The following is a 20,646-nucleotide window of genomic DNA, read 5'->3' on the forward strand; positions in this document are numbered from 1 at the left end:
TAGACCTCAGAAAAAGGGTTTGCTGTCCCATGCTGTACATTTACAATTAACCCTGTCTTATCCATGGTTTTATATTTTCTTACAGTGTGAGAAAATTATGCAATCAATGGTGTTGAACCTCAAAGACATCACAAACTCATGTAACACTTCTGTTCTGGGTACCAGAAACTTTAAAAGACTCCAACCACCACCATGTTTTGGATTATGTGTTTGTGTGTATATGTGTTAGTGTGTGTGTGTGTGTGTATGTGTGTGTGAAAGAGAGAGAGAGGGGTAGAGAGAGGGACAGAGAAAGAGATAGAGAGCATTTATACATAAGTGCATATAAAAATCCTGCATTTGCTAAAATTCTTCCAGAATCACCTTCCTTAATGTATCTTTCTGGATTAAATTGATATTTATGAAGAATGGTGAACCATGTCCTTTAAAAAGATAATGGAGGAACAATAACTAAAGAAGGATTTTTTTCTACATCATCATCTCTGTATTGTCTCTGAACTGAAAATTGCAGTTGCGATCTGGCACCCATCAAGAAAGCATGCTATCATTGAACAACACCAAACTATTTGCAATGATTTCTGATACCATAACTAAACAAAAATTCCGAATTTAAAGTTGATTTATCAAGTTTTATGTATTTTTGCTTATCAAGATTATAGCAAAATTATGGTGGTATCAGAATTTTATTTTTAAGCTTGAGTCAAGTTTTTTTAAACTATCAGATATCTGATAGCCATGTGCCTTTTGTAAAAGATAAATTTAGTAATGGTTCATACTTGAGTACACATTATTATAGTTAAAAATAAGTCAGTAGAGAAAAAAAATTCCTTTCCATTAGAAATGTACAGAATCCAATACATGGGGAATACAGGCTATCCTCCTGATTTGCAAGTGACATTTTAATGAACTCAGCTAATTTATTGATACAAGGTCTATGGCTGTGTTCATGCCTCATTGAGAAAACTGAGTAATTGTAAGTCAGGCTGGACGACACACAATCTAAAGTATCCATTATCTATCTTACAAGGGATGGTTTCCAGGCATTTCATTTAACATGCAACAAAGGTGACAAAACAAGGTAGTTCAATAAGAAATTAAGAGAGGTATTTACAGAGTACTACAATGATGAGACTAAAATTCAGAGAAAGAAGAGAGAATAGGTTAAGACTGGAATATGTACTTAGAAGAAGGAAAATAGTCCTCATTGATATATAGCACACACTCACACACACAAAAACACACACACATGCACACACATCCTAATTGGGTAGGGGTTTAGAGAGTTTGGGTGAAGAAAACATTATGGTTGCTCTTAGTTTTTCTATCATTTCCCCACGAATCCCTCTCCTTGTTACTGAGAATTGCTTTTTTCACTAAATTTACTTCTGATACACATTTCTTGACTCCTAAGTACAAATATTGCCAATAGTTATTCTTAGGACTTGTAGCATTGACTTTTCTGGAGAGGTGATAGGAATAGAAATATTCTTACCCAGGAATGGACACTAGTGACAGACCCATAGAATGTTTCTCCTCTTGTCTAGTTTGGTGAAGCGATAGCAATGCCTTTACTAGTAAGTATTTATATGGTTGTGGGCATTGGCCTACAAAAGCATGAGCAGCTTGCAGGTGATATGCATCAATAAAAATGTTTCTCCCAGCCTAGAAACTGTAAATTGCTCATATATCTACTTGAAGAAGAACATTCTGTTTCACAGCCTTCTTCACCTGCTCTTGAACTGACTCACGATCTCAGGGGAATTTCCTCGGCTATGAGAGGAAATGTGAATGGTTAGAATACATTAAAGTATTGTGTGCATAATCTCAACTGGGAATTCAACAAAAAAGCAAACATGCTACAGTTAGTGGACAGAACTTCACAGCATATATAAATATGCTCATAAACATGATTTTTCTTTATACTTCATTTTTAAATTAAGCCCATATTATGTCTCCTATGAAAGCAGACCCTGCCTTGGTAGAGTTTTGGCCTACCAGGGGTCATATTCTTAAAGCAAAATAACGCTTCCACTTTCAGCATCTAGTAAATGTAAATAGCTCCTCATCTAGTTATGGGATTTAATATGCCCTCAATCTTCTATGCTGGCATCTTGTCTGGCAGCAGCTGTCATGGGTCGTAAACATGCTGTCATTCTTGCTGCATACTGTGTTGCTGCATGTTGTAGCTGAAGAACATAGTTTCATTAATGTTATCAACTAGCTCTGGTTTTTGCAGTCTTGCCACATCCCTTCCACTAAGATCTCTGAGCCTTAGGGGTGTGGGGGGGATCTGATACGCTTGCACAATGTAGTCCTGGGTAATCTACATGTCTCTGCATGTTGATCAGATTTGGGGGTTTTTTCTCTGTTAATTGCCATCAACATTCTTCTTGGATTATGACTGAAACTCTACTGTGTTTGTAAAGCAGTAAATACTTAAGAATTATTTTAAAACCATGTCCATTTAGCATAGTAAAAACATGGTATGTCCCTTAGTGCTTGTAGCATAACTATGGCACAGGTTCTTGGCCTATTTTTACAGTTACTGCTAGGAGTTCTCTCTCACAAAACAGCTCTTAGGTACAATTAGAAAATGGTCGGTTACTCCTATAAGATCCATGCCGTTGCACCAGTGCACAAAACTGGTTAAGCCAGTGGTTGTTGTTCATAGCTGAGTGATAAAGAGAATTGATCTTCTCTTCTGTCAACTCGCATAATACCTCCAAACACAATGACAATTTGTCAATAGGAATGAAGTTTCCATTAAGTATTATTCTGATTTCTCCATGTTCGTCAGTGAAATATGTTGTGTCTTCTACAATAGGGTCAAACTTTCAAAATCTGGAGAGTAGCTGAGAGTATTGATATTCCCAAAATTTCTCCCATATCAGGATATTAACTTTGAACTTTAAGATATGTATGTTTCAACTTGAATAAGCACAGTGTTCAGGAATTTAATATGGCACCACTGAAATAAGGATTTCCAATGGAGAAGAAATAGAATAAACCTATATAAAGAATTGAGAAGAAACTAAATGGAGTAGGGCATGGTCGGGAAAGTTAAAGGAGGAAATATGGAGTCAAATAATTAACACACAAAATCTTTAGAAAAATTCACATGAAAGCTTCCTTAAATATACAGATATACATCTAATAAGAACTTCAATGGGGGTATATTACAATAACAGGACACACCAAACTATACTCACGCTAGCAAATAAAAATTACAGTACCAGGAATGGGTACTTACAGAGTTGTTCAGTGGGTCACATAGACCTACAAAAATTACAAGCAATCAAAAGTATTTTTTACCATTCTTTTTCATATAACATCTAAGTGGCTTGCAAAATTTTCTTGAAATGGTTTAGGAACCAAAATGATTCAATATTCGACTCAAACTTAGGAGTGCTTTATTTTAAGCTTTGAATCAAAGTATAGTCCTTTGTATTTTAAATATATATGTAAAATTTATATAATTATTAAATAAGTTCTACACACTAGTTCTGGAAATATAGTCAAAATTAATGAAATTATAATCTAGGCTTCACAGTCAGAACCATATTGCAGATATTTCTAAATTAAATTTCTAAAATTTAAATTTAAAAACTTATTTATTCTAGGAAAACCAAATCTTAACTAATTAAATACCAAATTAGAATCTACTTTCAAATTTAAATATTTTTCTACAAATTATGTGGTGCATTATTCAGTCAAATAATCACTAGCAGTTACTTGAATAGCATTTTATAAATACTCCTCATAGCTTATGGTATTTGAATGCAAACTTCATGTTGAATGGATTATGTGATATAAGAATTGGAAAGAATAGCTTTCAATAACAATATGGAGGGTATTCTGCACTAACGGATGGCATAAAGGGATTGAGAGTACTTATTATTTTGATATATATATATATATTAGATTTATTTTATTGTAGTATGTATTAAGATGTTATGAGTAAAGATAAGATAATTATATGATAATTATTTTTCAATGAAGAGGATAATTGAAGATAAAAGCAAGCTTGTAAATAAAATGCATGAAGGAGTGGTTATCAGCAACTAAGTGTATTAGGAAATAAATCACCTTCTTGAGAAGATTAAATCCATTCTACTTTACAGAACTAAAAAAATGTTCAATCTGAAAACTTTAATTAAAATTAAAATTTATATGTTTATTTATTTAGTGAGTGTAATAAAAATGCATTTTAATCCAAGGTATTCTGCCAGACTCAGTTAAACATGAAGATGATTATTTCACTCTATATTCTGTAGATCTTATAGGAGATAGACAAAGTGTTCACAGAGAATTCAGGTGGAAAACTGCCAGTTACTTCATCAAACTCAATAATGACAATCTTTGATTTAGCCAGAGACAAATCAATTAGTCTTGCAAATCCCAATTTACTCATCTGAAATTAAGGCTTGAGACCGATCAATAATCTATTTTTCTGTTTTAGAGAAATAAATATAAGACTGTGAGCAGTAAAAGGAAGAAACATTCTAAGTTTCCGACTTAAATTTATTTGTAAGGCACTTTAGATGTTTCTTAAGTACAAACTCAGAACTTCTTGGAATTATCTTTTTTTAAAAAAAAAGATTTATTTATTATGTATACAACATTCTGCGTCGATGTATGCCCGCACGCCAGAGGAGGACACCAGATTTCAGTACAGATGGTTGTGAGCCACCATGTGGTCACTGGGAATTGAACTCAGGACCTCTGGCTTAAACTCTGAGCCATCTCTCCAGCCCCCGGAGTTATCTATCTTTTAACCAGCAATAATGACTACCTAAGTATTAGTTCCATCATATAGAGCTATTGGAATTCTTTTTGGTCTTTCTCTCAGTAAACCTTGTCCAACACTGGGCCATACATATAAATTCCACTTTATGAGCAAACATCAAGTATTAAGTATAATTTTCTTCTTTGAAAATTTGAGCTCAGATGGATTTTTTTCAATTTTTTTTTTGGATTTTTTCAATTTTTGAAGAAAATTTCCAATAAATACCAAATAAATGTCTTCTCCACAGATGATTTCTTAGGGAGAGAAATCAACTTTTCGTGACATCAGGTAACAGTAAGTTAAGGAAAGTGCCTTTACACGTGGCGTCCTTCTTCTGATCACTGCTTCTTACTCCGCTAATGGACTGTATCTATGAGGAGATCTATACCATGGAAGATTCTCTTCAGGCTCTGTGCAAGTGGGTATAGGTTGAAAAAAGTCTGAAACCATTTTTCTAGTGAAAAGTTCAGTATTTTAGGGATATCTAGACAACAAATAATTTGTGTACCAATCTTTAATAATATTCCATATTTAACTGTAACTTAAAGCATGATATCCTTATTATTAAAGCCATTCACATATTTTGTTAGTTTGATCTTTCTTCTTCCAGCAGAATTTAATGTATGTCAACACAATGATTTCTGTCGGTTTCATTCACTGCTGTAACACCAATGACCTTGGTGTTTATTTCTAGTCTGAGTATGACTTTAATAAAATTTGCTAAAACATGGAAGATATTATTTACTATCAATTTAGTAGCTATACATATATGATATAATTAAGAAAGAAACAAATGAAAATGGTACCTATTACAGAAATTTTTGTTCGGGGTAAAAATGTGACAGACTGTGTCTTCAGAACTGGCCTTGGAACTGATCACAAAGACTATTTTTTTATATTTTATCATTTTTATCTGCAGAAAGAAATGCTTCTTGCCTTTTTGTCTAATTTTTCAATTAAAATACCAAAATTAAAACTGTTAAAATTTTCAAATAGATTTGTGTTATCAAGCTTCAGACTCATATTCTCATAGTAACAATAGGACATGTAAAAATAGATTTGTTTAATTTTATACTCCCCCAAATGTTTCTAAATGACATATTTGTGATGTTAGAATGTCTAGAAGCAAATATATCACTTGAAGTTCATAACAGCTAACTTAAAAGTTCTTAATTCAGAAAAAAAAACTGCATTGGAATTAAAGTATGCTTAGTTCTTAAAAGAGTGTTCTATACGGGAAACGAGCTGAAGATTGAAATCCACTACAAACAGTACTCAGAACAGTTTATGTTCACCCAATCTGTTTTTAGGAATACAGTTAGAGTTGGTAAGTCAATGTTTAAATGTCTAGCATTACCAAATAAAGAAACATATCTGATAGATATATCATTCAGTTAATGTGTCATTGATTCCCTACTATTGGTAAATGATCAAGCTGAGGAAAAAAGTACATAGTTACCATGCACTCAAAAATAAAGAGAATGCAATTGAAGTAAGTACTTATTGGAAAGACAGGCTTCTCACAGCACTCTACAGTTCTCTCACATTAGCCAAAGGCCTTCAGAGCCTGGAACACTGCACAATCTGGAATGTTATCTCTTGTCCTTTTCTTTTCTCATTCGTATCTAGCTATACTGATTTCTTAGACTTTTTTCTACCCTAACACTGTTATACAACTGCCCTAAATGACTGCGTGGCTATTGACTTACTTTCCATTCCATCTTTGTCCATAAGGATTTCTGGAACTTTTACAGCACATCTGAACTAACTATACATTTGCTTTTACTAGAATAAGATATAACATAGTCAATTTGTACGGTGCTATATCTTGTATGTGGATGCCATGTTAATTAATGTGTGAGCCCGGGACAAAACATACCATATGATCAATTTACAAGGAGAAAATATTATTTTTCTCAGAGTTTCAAATTTTTCAGGTCATAGTCACTTTATCCCATTGACTTTGGTCCTGTAATAAGGAAGTACATATGGCTAGGGGGACAGCGGGCGATATTGCTCATATCGTTTCTGCTGGGTGCAAAGAAAGGCATGGAAAAGTAAGTTCTGGCTCCTAATATCTTTTACAAAGTTGTATCCTCACTGATAGAAATTCCTTCATCTATAGCCCATTTCCTAAACATCCCATAACCTAACACACAGACTGGGGAATAAACTAATATTACCTAGGCTTGCAAGGGGCAGTCCAGATCTGAATTTCAGCAGATGCCATTAAAATAATACTAAACTAATATTACCTAGGCTTTCAAGGGACAGTCCAGATCAGAATTTCAGCAGATGCCATTAAAATAATACTTATTGAGAATGGATTTTTTTCAGTCACCAAAAATAACTATAGCATGAACGGTTTATAATTAAATATAGAATTTGAAGGAATTGTACTTTCTATATCTTCAAAAGCCAGAGAGAAGGGGATTTAAATGGCCTAGACTTCTTCCACCAATTTAGAGTTTTACGCTCTCAACAAATAACTAAGTCTATAAAGAGAAGACCCGAGGACACTGAAAATGTTAAATAAGAATTCTTTGAAATATTTTTTGATATTCAAGTAAGTTGACAAAAATTGATGTCCTATCTCCTTTAGGTATTATAATATCATTTAAACATTAAATTTTGCATAATCATAGGTAAGACCACAAAACAAATTTCTGCCCGTGGCACCAGGATTTATCTCTACTGTTTGTACTGGTTTGTTGGGAACCGATTCTTTTTGGATGGATACCATGCTCAGCCTAGATATGGTAGGGAGGGCCTTAGAGCTTTCCCAAAGTAATGTCCCTTACCCTCTCTGAGGAATGGATGAGGGGTGGGGTGGGGATAGGGAAGAAAATAAATGCATGTGAAAAATACATAAGATGGTAATTGTGATAGTTCCTTAGATCATAATTGCAATGGTTGACTGCGAAAATCCCAATTTTACCTTGTTATCTAGAATTATATCTCACAGCTGTTCTCATTTATTGTCAGTATGTTTATATTACACATTAATTCCTACAATCATCCTATCTATAATGACCAGTCAGTGGAGTAAGGTGAAGACCATTGTGTGTTGTCTTGAGTGAATACTTTCAGTTTCAAGCAAACTACATTCAGATCTTAAAAAGTCTAAAAGAAAAGATAGCATGGTCATTTCAAGGCAGAAGATCACAGAAGTGGTGGGAAGAAAGGGTCAGAAAATTGAGACTACTCTGAAAAGCTCTTTTTTTAGGCATGACAGTATTGTTTTATCCATGATGTGATTATCAGAATAAGATCTATAAAAGATATGATCATCACTATTTCATCTTGGAAAGGATAGAACTATGAATTCCTTAAGTAAATAACACCACTGACCAACATTCCTGTATGCAACCATAATTAATGTAGTGTGCCACAAATTTAAAATAAAAAAGGAGGCATAAAAAATAGGAGGGTTACTTTTGGGGAGATGGTCTCAATGAGACATAAAGAGGGTAAAGGAGAAATATTATCGAAGTGCACTATATATATATGTGTGTGTGTGTGTTTGTGTGTATGTGTGTGTGTGTTGTATATAATGAAATACTGAAAGAGTAATTTATATTCAAATCTAGATCTATACTTGAGGAAGTTATTATGTAGGTTGTTTAGAAATTATCTTCATGTCTATGATTCCTGCTGAGATTGTGGATTTGTGTGCACATGGCATGCTGGGCATTTCTTTGGCTAATCAGAAACATGTTCATTTCATTAATAGGAAGCAATTAAATGATTTTATCTTTTTCTTATGGGATGACATTACTGAAGTCAAATTAAATCAGTTTCCTTAATAAATAAGTTCTTGATTTCTAATACTTTACATACTTTTAATTAAAGTGAGAAATCAATGCATTCCATATCATCTCTGAACATAGGTAAAATGTTATTGATTGCCATGTACTTCTAAGGGAATTTCTCATTATTGTCCTTACAGACAGAACATTCTCAATGTAGTCACAGAAAACTATTATGAGAATAATTATCCACAAATATCTAGAAATATTTCTTTAAAAATGTGCTATTATTCAACTTTTGCTTATATGTCATGTAACATTAATCTGTTAATTTCACTTTTTATACACTGAGTGCCTGCTGAGAGACCCACTACACTTAAGATTAAGTTCCCAGTACTAGCTATGAAGAAACATTTTTTTCATACTTCCAAGAAATAGTGTGTGACCTTGTTACCAAACCTATTTAACTATAGTTACATAAATTTATAATTATTACATTGATTGTATCATTCTTAAGGTTATTATACCTCCTCAGTAACTTTCAACCAATTACCAGGCCACCAAATCCCAGAGTATTAAGGTCCCTAATGTCCTAATATCTTAGTTTCTTTTTTATTATTTTTTCTGTTGTAATGAAATGTTTCAGAAAACAAATTATGGAGAAGGTGGTTTATTTCGCTCACTGATCCAATATAGATTCCAGCCAAACAGCAAAATCACATCTCCAAAAGCATGAGGGATCCAGTTACATCATATCCAAAGTCAAGAAGCAGACAGCAGGAGGTACACACCTTTTACTCAGTTCCTACTCTATTAATACAGTTTATGATTTCAGTCTGGTAATAGTATCATCCTTTTCAGGCTATCAAATTGGTAGAGCATAATAGAAAGAAAGTCGGTAAACAGTTTTCTGTGTGTGTACATGTGTTTCCAACTGGTGTCTTTTCTCTGAGTGCCTGTTAGCACACGCAGTTCATGAATATAACACGCAGTTCATGAATATATCAATTTGGGTATCTAACACATATATCAAAATACATTTTATTCAACTCCAATCCTCTTCTCACTTTTAAAATACCCTCTACGTTAAATTCAATGTTATGTAAAAGGAATTTAAAATTTTTCTCTATGGTTTCCTCACGTATAACTACTGTGCCTACATACTATGTAAGGCCTCAATGCAAACTCTATTTTTCTCATTAATTCTTTTACCGTGCAATCCAGTATAAAGCTATTTCTTGTTCTTACTCACCTTCCAAGTTTAATGATGATCAACATGAGTATATTCATATCCCAACAGCCAAAATATATCTGTTAAGATGTAAGTCATATCATGCCACCCTTTTAAATTATGTATATATTATGTTACCGATATATATTAAATTATAGATATATATTCTAATATGTATACGTATTCCTTAAAATAGTTACGTATTTAAGTAACTAGTGGGTGAAACCATTTTGGTAACAATTATTTCGGGTCTCCTGTTTGCATAAATATGATCCTTAGAAGTTAGAGGCAGTGACTTCTTCTAGACCGTGAAGACTATTTTTAAAAAGATTGCAATTGTGATTGATGGTCATAATGGCTATTTTGAAGACAACTTAGCTGAATCCAGGATAATTGGGGTTGTTTAACTAATATTTATGGGTGTGTCTATAGAATTGTTTCATGATGAAATTATTTCTGAATCAATAATCTAATAAAAGGAAATTTCTACACTGTGAATGACTTCATCCAGACTCTTGGAGATCTTAGTTGAACAAAAACTTACTCTCAGCCTGAATACTGTAGATTGTCTGACTTCTTTTCTCAGATGGAGATCTTTTCTCAAGACGTGGATTCAGTCTGAACTACACAAAGGGATTTCTTAGGATTTTAGCTTGTATATTGTTATTCTTCCTAACTGCTACAGTCATTTGATCCCATTCTTCATAAAGAAATAAAATGCACAAAATGATTGTCTGTGTGCAAAATTATGTCATAAATTGAATCTACTTTAAAAGCTAGATTGACCGATGGATTGGTTGATTGATTTAATCAGTATGCATATTGTGCTTGGCTGTGCGTACATGCAACACTTGAGGGTAGTGCCCATAAAGGCCAGAAAATACTGTCAAATAGGCTAGGACTAGAGTAATAAATGGTTTTGAGTCATCATGTGGGTGCTAGGAATTAAAACTGAGGTTAACTCACTCTCTTACTACCATGATTTGAACATTAAATGACCATATGTATGTATTCATATGTTCAAATAGCTGATTTTTAGTTAGTTGCAATTTAGAATGTTATGAATCTTGACACCTGAACTAGAGTCACTGGGGTCAATCCTTTGGCAAGTGTATTCAGCACTGTTTATTGGTTACTTTTCTGTTTCTGTGATAAAATACCATGACCAAAGCAATTTATATTTAAAAGTATTTTTTTTCACTCATTCTTCAACACCTTCATGATAAAGGATAAAGGTCTTGGAAAAATCAGGGATACAAGTAACACATCTAAGCATATACAACAATCTGATAGCCAATATCAAATTAAATGAAAAGAAACTTGATGTGGGAGTATCATATATCCATCTGTTGATTTCATTGGTTAAGCAATAAAGAAACTGCTTGGCCCTCATAGGTTAAAACATAGGTGGGCAGAGAAAACAGACCAGAAGACTGGGAGAAAGAAGCTGAATCAGTGAGTGGCCATGATTCTCCCACTCCAGGCAGACGCAAGTTAAGATCATTCCTGGTAAGCCAGCTCATGGGCTACAGCAGATTATTAGAAATGGGCTAGTCCAGGTGTGAGAGCTAGCCTAGAAGAGGCTAGATAGAAATGGGCCAAGCGGTGTTTAAAAGAATACAGTTTTCTTGTAATTATTTCAGGTAAAGCTAGCCGTGGGGGCAGCCGGGTGCCAGGGACTCAGCCCCGCTGCTCCTATTTCAACAAAGGAACATCATCATTTGCCATAGGCACAGATAACAAAATTTCTTGGGGTAACATTAATAAAAGGAGTGAAAGACCTGTATAACAAGAACTTTAAGTCCTTGAGTCTTAAAATTGTGAAAGCTGTCAGAAAATGGAAAGCTCTCCCATGCTTTTGGATAGGTAGGAACAACATAATAAAAAATGACAGTCCTACCAAAAGAAATCTACAGATTCAATGCAATCCCCCAACAAAATTCTTCAGTCCTCAAAAGAACAATACTCACCTCCATACGGAAAAAACAAAAAAAACAAAACAAAACAAAACTCGAGATAGCTGAAACAATCCACTTCAATAAAGGAACTTCCAGTGGCATCACTATCCCTGACATCAAGCTCTATTATAGAAACACAGTAAAGAAAACAACTTGGTATTGGCATGAAAACAGACAGGTAAACCAAAGGAATCCAATCAAAGAGCCTGATATTAATCCACACAGATATAAACACCTGATGTTTGATAAAGAAGCTAAAATTACATAATTGAAAAAAAAACATCTTCAACAAATGATGGTTAGCATAATTAATAGCATAACAAGTATTTACCAATACTTGTTAAAATCTTAACTCAAGACATTTATAATTATTGTATCTCTGTATAAATTGTACTGTTGAATCTGACCTCTTGAATCTCCTCATTTTCTAGCAAAACCTGGGTTGCTTGGAATTTTGGGGGTAACTTATGTTTACTATCATATCATCTGCTAATAGCAAAGTTTGATTTCTTCCTTTCCAAATTGTGTCTCCTTAATTTTTTTGTCTTATTATTCTAGCTAAAACTTCAAGTACTATGGTGAATAGATATGAAGAGAGTATGCAGCCTTGTCTTGTTCTCAATTTTAGTGATTTTTCTAGAATATTCACAGCTAAATTTGAGGAACTTTGTAGTGATTAGTTTTTCTATATTGGAAGCTCTTTATTTATTTATATTCAAGCCACACTGAATGATTTTTTTAAAAAGTACAATGTGACAAAAGAAACTGTTAGAATATATGTAATTTAAAGACTGGATTGTAGTTAATCTCATTAAAACTGAAATATTTTCTTCTATTTGATCTGCTCTGCTTTTCTCAAGCATTGTCATATTCTTTAAGCAAAAATTACTCTTCTTGATACAATTTATCCTAGGTCATGAAAATGGTACCACAGAATAAAATAAATGAAATACAGACTAAAAATGAGGAAGGAAAAATATAGGCATATTTTTTAAAAAATAATGCAATTGCAAATCACATAGTTAATGTTTCAGAATATCTTACTTTATTAAAACTGAAATTTCAAAATACAAGTTACTCATACAGGCTTATTACTTAAAATATCATAGAATTTCTAAAGCAATATTATTTAACTACTTTTAAAAGACCTCTCTTTTAGGTTAGTCTTTACTATATTCTTGGATAATTTTTTGGTTTTATCCAATAAAAAAATTTAGATTAACTGTTTCGACTTAAGATCTGAAACAGTCTTTCTTTGAATTTCATGAATTCTTTTTGGACAATGTCAATGAGCTGACAGAAGCTTTGAGGGTGATATTTTTAAACTGGAGAGTGGTTATTAGATGTCTGCATATTAACCAACATTAAAGCAACAGCAAAACATCTCTTTTGTGCTCATGTATTCTGTAAGAAATAATGAAAAGTGCTACAATTAGACCCCAAATGCTAATTAATATGAAAAAAGAAGAGAACTCAAATTCGATTTCTCAGAGAAAAGCCACAAAAGCAGAATCTATTATAGGGAAAATCTTTGGACTCGAACCCATAAAGAGAGAACTGTGGGGAATAATAATCAGGAAGGGAAAGTTAAGGCAATTAGAATTTTCCCATGACACATAGGAAAAGTTGGCAAAGTAAATTATTAGAATTATTGCATGTACTCACTCATAAGTGGTTTCTAAACATAACGCAAGGAAAACCAGCCCACAAATCATAATCCCAGAGAACCTAGACAACAATGAGGACCCTATGAGAGATATACCAGAAAGATTCTGGTATTTGTGTCTTTCTCCTTTGGCAGATATGTGGCGTCTCCTTGACCATGCCTACTCTCTTTCTATACTTGAGTTAAGATTTATCAGCTGGCTTTACTCTGCTAAACCATTGGCCAAAACATCTTCATTCATTAACTAATAAAAGCAGCACATAAAGACGACCTCCCACATCATCATTGTAGAACAGTTTTTGAAATGATCACCAAAGCTGCTGATATGGGTATGGTCCAAACTTTTGATGGAAAATATTATATATATATATATATATATATATATATATATATATATATATATATATATGTTTCTTTAAGCTCTATAAATAAAAAGTACAGAGGAGGATGAAAATTGACAAACAAATGTTAGTTTTTGTTTGGCTGTTTGGTTGGTTGGTTGGGCTTTTTTATTTGTTTTTATTCTTTTTTTTCAAAAGCTAGTTTGAAAAGCTGTCTGTACATGACATATCATAATTAACATTGTAGTAGACTGAGACATATGCCACCATAATGCTGTAAAGGAAAGGCATGTTGCCAGATTTTACCAGAAGGTATGAAGACAGTTGGGGACTGACTGCAATTTTTGGGTTTTCTTAGAAGTTGAATGACAAGTTGTTCAAGGATAACTTTTGTCTGCAACTGAGAAAGGGGAATGAGGAGAGTGCTGAAAATCTTCCCTTATTAAGGGACAGAAAGAAAGTTTTAGATCGCAAATGTAGAAACCACTTCATGTTGATGTTACCTTGCTCTTCACAATACAGAAATAAGCACAATAATTAGTGTGGCTATGACCACCAAATTGAATTTATTTTAATTTTTTTTCTTTTTTTTTATTGATAAAAGAATAAAGAAAAAAAAAACAAATTTCCACCTCCTTCCAGCCTCCCCTTTCCCTCCCCCTCCTCCCACTCTTCTCCCCCTCCTCCCACTCTTCTCCCCCTCCTCCCACCCCTCTCCCCTTCCCCCCACTCCTCCCCCCTCCCTCTCCAGTCCAAAGAGCAGTCAGGGTTCCCTGCCCTGTGGTAAGTCCTAGGTCCTTCCCCCTCCGTCCATATCTGGGAAGGTGAACATCCAAACTGGCTAGGCTCCCACCAAGCCAGCAGATTGCATAGGATCAAAACTGCGTGCCATTGTCCTTGGCGTCTCATCAGCCCTCATTGTTCGTCATGATCAGAGAGTTCAGTTTTATCCCATGCTTTTTTTGGTAATAGTCCAGCTGGCCTTGGTAAGCTCCCACTAGATCAGCTCCACTGTCTCAGTGGGTGGGTGCACCCCTCGTGGTCCCGACTTCTTTGCTCATGTTCTCCCTCCTTCTGCTCCTCATTGGGACCTTGGGAGCTCAGTCCATTGCTCCAGTGTGGGTCTCTGTCTCTATCTCCATCCATCGCCAGATGAAAGTTCTAGGATGTTATGCAAGATATTCGTCAGTATTGCGCTTAGGATGGGGTCATTTCAGGTTCCCTATCCTCAGCTGCCCAAGGAACTAACTGGGGACCTCAGCTTGGGCACCTGGGAGCCCCTCTAGGGTCAATTCTCCTGCCCACCCTACATAAGCGACCCCCAAAACTCCACCAAAGAACTTTTACAGCTGATAAACAGCTTTAGTAATGTGGCAGGATACAAGATCAACTCCAAAAAATCAGTCGCCCTCTTATACACAAAGGATATGGAAGCAGAGAGGGAAATCAGAGAAGCTTCTCCATTCACAATAGCCACAAACAGCATAAAATATCTTGGGGTAAATCTAACCAAGGAAGTGAAAGTTCTATTTGACAAGAACTTTAAGGCATTGAAGAAAGAAATTGATGAGGATACCAAAAAATGGATGGACATCCCTTGCTCTTGGATTGGGAGGATCAACATAGTAAAAATGGCAATTCTACCAAAGGCAATTTATAGATTCAATGAATTTATTTTAACATCATATGACTTTACTATGTCAGAAAATGTTATTATTTTCTGGCTTCTGTTCAGGCATTCCAAATTTAAGACATAATCTTAATATAAATGCTATATGTGGAAAGGTGGCAGGCAGACCAAAGCCAGAACACTTTCAGATTCAGAACTCTTTCTGCTCAGTCTGCTGTGGAATACTCCCGTTGGCAATTCTTTCTTCAGACAGATTCACAATTTACTCTGAGGGTTTGGTAGGTCTATACAAAATTTGATTGCATCCTCTAAACAATTTTCATTACCTTAATTTTACAGATGTTGGTTGTTACATAGCACCTTACTTTCAAAACTCTCTACAGAATCTGCTTCTCCATGACCTAGTATGAAGTACACAGAAATCAATATTAAAAAATAAAAACTCCCTTAAAAACTATTCAGTTACCTTCTTCAAGACTATCATTTATCAGCTGGGTGGTGGTGGTGAACACTTTTAATTTCAGCACTCTGTATGAGTTTGAGGCCAGCCTGGTCTAAAAGAGCTAGTTCCAGGACAGGCTCTAAAACTACAGCAAGCCCTGCATCGAGAAAAAAAAAAGACTACCATTTATCAAGGAGAATAAGAATACTGAAATACTGAGATCAGGATTCCTACACCCACAGGCAGGGCAGCAATATTTGTAAAGGACTAAGACTCTCCGAAGAAAAGTATGACAAATAGGGGGGCAATTTGTGCTCACTAACTAACTCCTTAACTGGATCCTATGTATTGATATTCACTTATATCAATATAATCTACTTCTACTTCTTTCCTATCACTTTTTTGGGACTAAATGTGTAAGACTCCTTTAACAGTTAAACTGCTCTTTTTAGTGTACTTAAACTTTTAATCCCTTTTCATCATAGGAAACAACCCCAGTTACTTTCCGCTATGCAATTTATATTCTCTATATAAAACTTCCTTATCTTTCCAATATGCACATTTAAGCTTTTAGGTCCTTATGTCTTCCTGTATGTCTCCTCCAATCCACCTTCGATGTCATATTAAAGTACGTCTGGACCTTTCCACACCTTGTCTATCTCATCTGCTATAAAATTCATTCCAAGTTAGTAATTACTCTTGGCTTGTAGCCATTTGGGAAGCATCTGATATGTTTTGTGTATTAAGCAAGGGTAGTAGTTTTACCTTTGCTCTCTTTCCCATATTTAAAATGAACATTTTATTTCATAAGTAAGAAGCTCTATAGAATAAGGGTTATCTGGCACAGACTGAGAGTGGTGATGTTGAGTATGGAAAACTGCCTGGTGACCCCAGAGACTTGCCACCAGGAAAACATAGCTCTCAGAGAGAACATTTATTTGTCACATATTATTTGACTCTTGAACTCTGGACATGACATTAGATTTATTAATATCCATAAATGAGTCAAATATCTGAAAGTGTAGACAAATATGGCATTTACTCTCAGAATTTCTAATTCAGTTCAATCTAATAAGGAAATAGGATGTTAGTAATTACATTTATACTAATATATCTTACTTGTTCATGTAAAATAATATGCATAAATAATTACCAGCTCACTCTTTATTTTAGTTATCACAATAAATCTACACTATAAAATTCGATGCGTTCTTTGCTTTGCATATTTTGAGGAAGTTTGTTTTCCACGATTCTGCAGTCTCTAGTAGGTGATTTCTTTTTCTTCATTCAGACACAGAATATAAAATAAAGCATTCCAATTAGTGCCAGCATATTAAACTTCTCAGCATTATTTTGATTTTTGATTTCTGGGGTGTTGGGGGAGCAGACATTGTCATCAGGTAAGCAGTATTACATGAAGAAAGGCTGACCAACCAGTGGGGCTATTTTCACAGTAAATGAGAAAAGGCAGAATGTGAATAACTTTCTGTCTCTTCAATAGCTATTGCTCCCAGCAGCCTTGTTGAAACAGATGAAGATCACTCTTGAATCTTGCAGTATTTTATCTTTAAGATACTCTGTGATTGTGTTCCTATAACTACAAGTAACATCCAAGCCATAATGAAAACTGGGAGGAAAATTTTCTCATATGTTATGAAGAGAATTTAGAATTTCATTAGTGATCATTTTATTTAATTAAAATGCTCTACCATTTTATTTCAGAAATTACTAAAATTTCATATTAAAGTGAAAAGAAAATAATCCAAAAATTCAATGTTTTTGTGCTTATAAGTGTACTAATAGTCATGTATATTCATATTTAAATATATACATACAGAATATATGGAAATCACTCAGAACATTAATTTCTTAAAGTAGCATCTGGTCTACTTTGAGAAGCAATAGATAACAACTCTGGATTTATCTTGAAGATATGTTGAATTTCATTGACAACTATTTTAAAAAGTTATTTGGGGAACAGAAATCCATTTTTGCAGGGCTTTTTTGCTGTTGTTGTTGGCTCTACAATACTAGTTTATTTACTTATTTAACTACTCATTTATTTTAAATCTATTTTGCCATCATAACAAGTACATAGTTTGTTTATACCAAATTAATAAAAGGGTAAAAATGTGCTTATCTTCTTTTCATCAGATTGCTAGCCACACATTAATTCCTCTATGAACAACTATGACTTGATACAGCAAATGCTTGAATAAGAGCAACATTTCAGTATAACAGGTACGGAGCACACTTTATGAAGCAGCCTTCATATCTTTGGAGGACCTTCTTTAAGAAAGGTAGGGTTAAGATATGAAAACAACATTCCGAGGTTTTTAAAACCTACAGAGAAAACATTGCAAGGAAGACTCCATATTCTTATGCTTTAGTAGTTACTTGGTGAAATTTAATCTTATTTTTCTTACAGTTGCCATATATATATATATATATATATATATATATATATATATATATATATATAGTCTTGACACAGTATACATTGATCTTTATTTTCTCTATTTCTACATTTCCTAGGCATCTAGAATTTTCTATTGAATAATCTCATAAGAAATATATTTTGATAATTCTTGTCATATCTTCTATGAATTGCATATTTTCATATATTTGTTCATTACTCTCTGATATCTCAGGCTTGTAAAAGGAATATATTAATACAGTTTTTAGAAATGGAGCTTTAATTTCTGACACATTCTCTTATTTATGACCTGAATGTTGAACACAATAGAAATGTTTGCAAGTATGTTTGAAGTATGTCAAGATCAGACCCAATGTCCAATCGTTTTCTGCATCAGAAAAACATATTGCTGTTATTTGAAACAGATGCCTCATCACACGTCTTCTCCCTAAAGTTGCCATCAATGCAAAATTAATTAGCCTTTTGATTTTTCTTTTTTAATTTCTGAAAAGAATTATGAACAATTGAAATATTTACTTGTGCCTTTATTTATGTATGTTCTAATCTGTTATTTTTGTCAACAGTGGAAAATGTTCAGGGGAAACTGCACACAACATGTACAACCTTTATTTGCTAAAATACAAATAATATACCACAATAACAACACACTTTTAATCCAGTCTTGTGGTGAAGTGGGAAGACACACCTTTAATATGGGCTACACCATCTGCTGGAAGTCTATATAAAGAGAATTGAAGAAGGAAGGCTGTTTTATTCTTCGAGTGACACATACCTTCATTCCTGATGAGTCTGTGCCCTTAGCACTGTCTGTATTAGGCTTTTGTAGTTTTCCTTTAACTTTAATCACAGGGCATAGTAGCATCAAGAGATGCCCTACAGGATCTGCTGTGGTACAGACATACCTCTCCTTACCTCCATTGTGGAGATGCAATTCAATTTCACCATGATAGTCCTGATCTACCATGCCTCCTGACACACTTATATCTCTCTTAGCCTGTTGGCTTAAGGGCATTAGAAGTCCAAAGTGACCAGGGGTAAGTCTGAACTTCCAGTTTGAAGGAATGTTTGTCGTGGCTTCTGGCAAGAGCACTTGCCCTCTCTGAAATCAAAACTTCTAAGCCAAAACTTCTTAGGGTTGTGGGAACAGGAACCAAAATCTTTCCTAGTGGGTCCCTAGTGGTGATGAGTGGAACTATTCCCCTTTGTTCCCCTTCACTCCCAGACTGGTGGATCCTGGCTCTGGGAGAAACAGAACCATGTATTGGTTGCTGATTGACAAGAATAACTATCACACATATCCTTACACACAGAACTAAATGTAGACCTCATCCTTCACCAAATAAACTTTGTTCTGTTGCAGGATGAAGTGATGACAGAACGTTATAACAGTCAAATGCCAGGAGCAACTGGTCATGGGGTCATCACCCTAAATGATACAGCTGTAAGAGTGACTCCTGTACTTCAGGCTCAGGTAACATTTTAGAAAAGAAGCAAAAAGACTGTTATCCAGAGAACTGTAAACGCTGCAGTAAAACTGTGCCTTCTAGCGATGACAGGGATGTTGTAACCATTATAATTCAACAACATGGCTGAGAAATCTGAACAATTCCAACACTATCCGGCATCTCAATGTAATGGGGAAATTCCATGGGGGACATAGCCTGAGGTGAAGAGTAATAAGCAATTTACAACTGCTGAGAGAAGGAGAATTAATCTTCCCCGTGGATTGATCATCCAATACCAAGTGGTCAGTCCTAAAAATATATACACACATATGGTGTAGGAAGTCTTTCTGTATATGTGTTGCTTTCATTGATTAATTAATAAAGAAGCTTCTTTGGGCATAATATAGCCAGGCTGGAAAAGATATATACAGAGAGTAGGCAGAGTCAGGGATATGCCACGTAGCCACTGGGGGAGGGGGGCAGGCAAGCTGTGAGTTTCAACCCTGCCTGTAGGCCACGAATCTCATGGTAAAATATAAAATAATAGAAATGGGTTAACCAAAGATATAAGAGCTAGCTAGCAATATGCTTAAGTGATTGGCCAAGCAGTGATTTAAATAATCTAGTTTCTCTGTGATTATTTCGGAAGTCGGGGCAGCCAGGTAAAGAAAAAGCAGCCTACAACTATAAACAGGCAACACTAAAGGAATCAGAAGTTTGTACATATATATGTACACACACACACACACACACTCACAAATGTGTATGTACACATGTTAAAAAAGTCATCATTAATTTGTAAGTACAGGGTATGAGTAAGAGAAAGGAGAAAAGTATGGGGAGCCATGCAACTATAATTTAATGAAATGAAAAGATTAAAATACATTAATTTAACTTTAATGTTACATCTTTTTCTCTTTACATTCACAAAATACAGTTTAGGCTTTTAATAAGTACAAAG

This window comes from Microtus pennsylvanicus, chromosome 1 (assembly GCF_037038515.1).
Source record: "Microtus pennsylvanicus isolate mMicPen1 chromosome 1, mMicPen1.hap1, whole genome shotgun sequence".
Lineage (NCBI taxonomy): Eukaryota > Metazoa > Chordata > Mammalia > Rodentia > Cricetidae > Microtus > Microtus pennsylvanicus.